Raw genomic sequence first — 6,000 nt, 5'->3', positions numbered from 1 at the left:
TTTGCTGGATATTAAGCAACAATTACCGCATCCCGCACCTAGTCCATCTCCTGGATGACTTCCTCACAGTCGACCCCCCATCAGCCCCCCCCGCACGCAGTATCACGTGCCTCAAGACCGCTTTTGTGGCACTCGGAGTTCCCCTGGCCGATGAAAAAACAGTAGGTCCATTTTAAAAAATTGAATTCTTAGGAATCAATTAGGACTCCATCTCATTTCAAGCCTCACTCCCTACAGAGAAACTAGACCGTATTACACTACTCATTTCCAATTTTCTACAAATCACATCCTGCACCAAGCAGCAACTACTTCAGTTACTAGGTCACCTCAATTTCGCCACTAGAATCATCCCACAAGGCCGTTCATTTATTTCCCACCTCCTCCACCTCGCTGCATCCGTGCTATCCCTCCACCATCATATCATGTTAGACCTAGAATGCCGCTCAGAGCTTAGGCTCTGGCACCTCCTGTTATCCAACTGGAATGGCATTTCTTTTTTCTACAACGATTTCCACTCCTCACCAGAGGATTTGCAATTATACACCGATGCAGCGCCCTCTGTAGGTTTCGGGGGTTACTAAGAGGGAGATGGTTTGCAGATAATTGGCCCTTAGATTTTGTTTCCCCCCCGTTCGACACCGCCCACTCTTCAGCTTTGTTCGAATTATATCCAATCATTGTCGCGGCCTCTCTTTGGGGCCATGAATGGACCAGCCGCTCTGTTCTCATACACTCCGATAACCAGTCCACAGTCCACATCATCAATAAAAGTCGGTCAGCATCACTACCCATCATGGCTCTTCTCAGGCGTCTAACATGGCTCTCAGTCACCAATAACTTCATAATCCGAGCAGCCCATGTCCCAGGTTACCACAACACGGTAGCTGATTCACTCTCACGTTTCTCCTTCCAAAGATTCAGAGCCTTGGCACCATCCGCAGACCTCCACCCGACTCCAGTTCCTCCATTTTCCGAGATGACCTTCCCATAAACCATTCTCTCCATAACCTGGTATCCATCTCCCAAAATCACATCCTGCAAGGTATAGCTCCCTCCACACTCTCCTCCTACTGGACAGCTTGGAACAATTTCCAATCCTTTCACTCTACAGCCTGCCATTTCCGTCTCTGGACCTCGTTACACTCACCTCCTACATCAGCTACAGCCATTCTTCTCGGGCCATGCATCCACCAACCATCCGCGTCTATCTATCAGGTATACATTTTATTACTAAGCTCCTAACAGGAGTACCTCACCCCTTTGCCCAGCACTCACACGTCACCCTGCTCCTTTAGAGCCTGAGAAGGAACGAGCCACGTAATCCTCCAGGCCGCCAACCTATTACCTCTGATGTTCTCGCAGGATGCATCAACATACTCCGCTCTGGCTATGTAAACCCATCTGTAGACTCCACACTGGAAGCAATGTTTCTCTTAGCTTTCTTTGGGTTTCTAAGATGTTCAGAATTCACTACCTCTAATTCTACATTCATTCCTCACTACCATCCCTGTTTATCTGATCTGACCATTCCAGATTCCTCCACACTAGTATTCTTGCTAAAACATAGCAAAACAGACCAATTCGGCAGAACAACGCCAATTTACATGTTTAAACTCAACTCCTACCTCAGCCCTTACGAACCCTTGGTCCATCACCTCCATACCAGGCACTCCTCCCACGCCTCTCCTTCCGACCCGTTATTTACCACTGATACCGGTTCAGTCGCGACCCGTCACTGGTTCCTCTACCACCTCCGGCAAGTTCTGACCAAGGCCGGATATCCCGCAGGTAACTTCTCCGGCCATTCGTTCCGAATCGGTGCTGCTTCTTCTGCATCTAGAAGAGGCATCACCGACCACACCGTCCAACTCCTAGGGCGTTGGACTTCCCAAGCATACCACACTTACATTAGAACCAATGTCCAAGACCTCAGGAACGCCCACACATCCATGGTCCAGTAAATGTTCTAATTAATGTCTGACTAATTATGCTTTCTCTTTTGGGGTCTTGAGTGATGGTGCGTCCACAGATTACTGCCAAGACGGACGCCTATCTCCTCAGACCCTAAGCCAAATACTCAGGTCTCCATCCCCCTGGAGCCCCATGGTTATGCCTCCCCCCTCTCTGGGCTTCACGCGCCCTTCCACCCCTCATCAGGGCTACGCCCTTCCTCCCCCACCAGGGCTTTGCCCTTCCCTCCCCCAGGGCCGCGCCCCCACTGGGCCCCGTCCTTCATCCCTCCCCAGGGCTACGACGCCCTCCGTCCCACACTCCCATTTGCGCCCCTTATCCAGGCTTCACATGCCCCTTCATCCCCACCTCCCCTTCCTCTGTTCTCACTCCCTCAAGCTCACCTCACCCTAGCCATCCTCTCACCATCCTCACACCTTACATCCTTCACTTACCCTCCTCACTAGATAAATCGTACCCCTTGTCTTCACTTCCTCATCCTCACCCCCTTCCTCATCACCTCCCTGTCTACACATCATCTCCTCCTCCATCTCCACTCCTACATCCCCACCCCTAAAGCCTCCCTTCCTCCCCCCCCTTCCTTCCCTTCCCTTCCTTCCCTCCATCTCCTAATCCATGCATAACCAATTCCTTTCCTGACAGGTCCATCTCCTTCTTTTCTAAATAAAGAATGTTAAACAATGTTTGGTTTGAAGGCGTGGTCTGTACTCGTGAAAAGCATTTTATGTCTTCGATCTCAATTTCCCTGAAACCATGTTCCCAGGTTTGGGAGTTCATTCAGACTTTCATCTTTGACATCCCAGGAAGCGAATCCATGGCAGTTAAATTAATGAGATCTCAACTTGCTGTTATGTAGGATGACATTTTGTTAAGGTGCATGGAAGGAGCTAGTAGGCTTCCAAGATTTCAAAAATGGGTTACCCCCCACACCCCTGTTCAATGGTTCAAGTCATCCTGATGATAGTAAAGTACACTAGCTTCCAAGAGTTACCCCCCTCCAATGGTTTGAGTCTTTGTCATGTAAGCTAAGTATACTTCAAGTGCAAACGAAAAAAGTTTTTTAATTGGTCAATATTTTTTTGCCAAAGGCTTTCTGTTAGCAACATGAATGTGGGAATGTATGTCAGCATAGCATGAGATAAATGCAACATTTAGCATGTAATGACTTATGTAATGAACTAAGATATAGATGTTTTGTGGGGTAATACTATTCAACAGAGTTCAACGTGACATAAGCAATTGATAATGTAGGAAACAGCAGTCATGAACATGGCAAATGTCAAAGCACAAATGTCTATTTGTAATTCTTGTATGCACTTTTAATTTAAGCTGTCATTTATATCAGTGTGTATGTGTATAAATATATGTGTGTGTATATACACACACACACACACACACACACACACACACACACACACACGGGACACGGTGCGCTTTCGTGGAAAACATCGGATTGCTGCATGGATGCCCTGCCAAGGTTACAACCTGACCTGACCATGTCTACAGCCAGCCATCTAAGAGGGCTTGAACAACACACCCAAAATGATGACACAGTGATGATGTGATGACACAGTTATTGCTGATGTATACATTTCTGCAAAGAGTGGCAAATAAAGACCCTGATTTTGTAGGCTATACGTGTTATTTCATGTACTTAACATGATTCTGTAGGCTACATGGTTGTTGTGATGATGAGGAGTTAAAGTGACCTATCTATTTGATGTATTTCAATAACTTCAATGACAACAGCTGTACCTGAGCATTTCAATGAATTAGAAAGATGACCCAAGACGACTCACCTCTGTGCATTCACATGCCATTTGAGGTACTTAATAGCTGCAATAGCAGAACATGACCCAAGATGATGAGACGATGATTAGCATGTTAATTAATTAGAAAGATGACCCAAGACGATGATTGTTAGAGTGAATCACCTCTCTTTCACTTGTAGAAGTTGGAAGTAAGTATAGAAGTAACTTATTTTTGATCAAAGTAGTTTTTCAATTCTGTAATCTCATTCACATAATATGGGCTCCAGCAGTAGTTAAATATGGTTATACTGTATACATGCATGCATGTATGTTTTTATTCTTTTTTAATTTGTAGAAGTGATTCTATAAATAGGCGAATAAGCCTATCTAGTTTTAGTTCTCCAATAGCTGCAATAGCAGAAGCATGAGGCATGTTAATGAATTAGAAAGATGGGGGCATTATATAGGGTATTTCGTCCCGGATAGAGAATTAGTCAAAGTTCATAAGTTGTTCCCTGGGGTCATAGTAGCCAAGAACAGTTGAGATATTCTCTCCTAAATTAAGTGCATACATATCTTAGCCAGGTCCTAGACTAAGCTGAGCACCGGCCGCCACGGAGAGCCCCGTGGACCCCCGGCCGCCACGGGGACCCCCGTGGACCCCTGGCCGGTCCACGGGGACCTCGGTGGAACCCCGGCCGCCACCCCCGCCACGGGGACCCCTGTGGACCCCCGGCCGTTGAAAAAAAAAACTTTGAAGATGAAACAATACTTGGGAATTTTTTTTTTAAATTAACTAAAAAATGAAAAAGAAAAATTTGTATTGAAAAAAAAAATCTCCTTTTGAAAGACACAAAAACACTCACTTTGAAAAAAAAAATCTTTGAAAAAAAAAATTTATTTGAAAAAAAAAAACTCATCCCTCAAAAAAAAAACTCATCCCTCAAAAAAAAAAACTCATCCCTCAAAAAAAATAACTCATCCCTCAAAAAAAATAACTCATCCCTCAAAAAAAATAACATCCCTCAAAAAAAAAAACTCATCCCTCAAAAAAATAAACTCATCCCTCAAAAAAAAAAAAATCATCCCTCAAAAAAATTAACTCATCCCTCAAAAAAAAAAACTCATCCCTCAAAAAAAATAACTCATCCCTCAAAAAAAAAAACTCATCCCTCAAAAAAAATAACATCCCTCAAAAAAAAAAACTCATCCCTCAAAAAAATAAACTCATCCCTCAAAAAAAAAACTCATCCCTCAAAAAAAAAAACTCATCCCTCAAAAAAAAAAACTCATCCCTCAAAAAAAAAAAACTCATCCCTCAAAAAAAAAAACTCATCCCTCAAAAAAAAAAACTCATCCCTCAAAAAAAAAAACTCATCCCTCAAAAAAAAAAAATCATCCCTCAAAAAAAAAAAATCATCCCTCAAAAAAAATGTTATAGCCTATGTTTTTTTTTTCCATACCAGAAAACATAAACCACCAGCTCTTAAAATAATGTACCTACCCTTAAAACAATCTACCTAGCTCTTAAAATAATGTACCTACCCTTAAAACAATCTACCTAGTAATGTCCCCTAAGGGGCTCCGTAGGAGGGACTATAGTGGAGAAGAGATCCAGTAGAACTAAAAGACAAGTCATTTTATGTTTGGTTGCGCTCGGGTGTTGCGCTCTGAAAATAGCAGATCTACAATGATAATCTTATATGATATTTAGTCGACTAAAACTAGACACAAACTAAAACATTTCAGATGACTAAAATATGACTAAAAACTAAATGGAATCTTATTCGATTCGTCAAAATCAACACTGTCCTATATCTGTACTTTCGCCAGTCCCGGTTTATTTATTTTTTAGCTTGACCAAGCTCTGTGTATACCTGTGCATGCCATGCCCCAGCCTCTTGCCTCTTGTGTTTACCACACACACAGCACAAACAGCTAGCTCCCCTGGGTGCCACTGCGGCTCTCCCAACAAACCCTACTGGCCCAGGTTTGTCAGCAGACACAGCTCCAGGCTCCATAAAATAGCCTACCGCTCACTCCCTCTGCTGGGCTTAATGGTCCCAGGGGCTGGAAATTTACTAGTGACCTTTTGCATTCCATTTGGAGTATAACAGTCTTTTTTTGCAAGGAAAATTCCACCGCCCTAGACGTAACTATGCAGCACTGTGTATGTGACGAAGAGAGAAATTGGTGGAAAAGAGAGGATAAAAGTGGTGGGGTTTGTTTCAGATCAGATTTTTACCTACACTGACTGCAGCATAACATTGTTTCTTAA

The sequence above is a fragment of the Gymnoscopelus braueri genome (genome assembly GCF_963280865.1).
Source record: "Gymnoscopelus braueri genome assembly, chromosome: 12".
NCBI classification, from domain to species: domain Eukaryota; kingdom Metazoa; phylum Chordata; class Actinopteri; order Myctophiformes; family Myctophidae; genus Gymnoscopelus; species Gymnoscopelus braueri.
The sequence above is the reverse complement of the archived record's forward strand: the minus strand, read 5'-3'. Positions refer to the sequence as shown.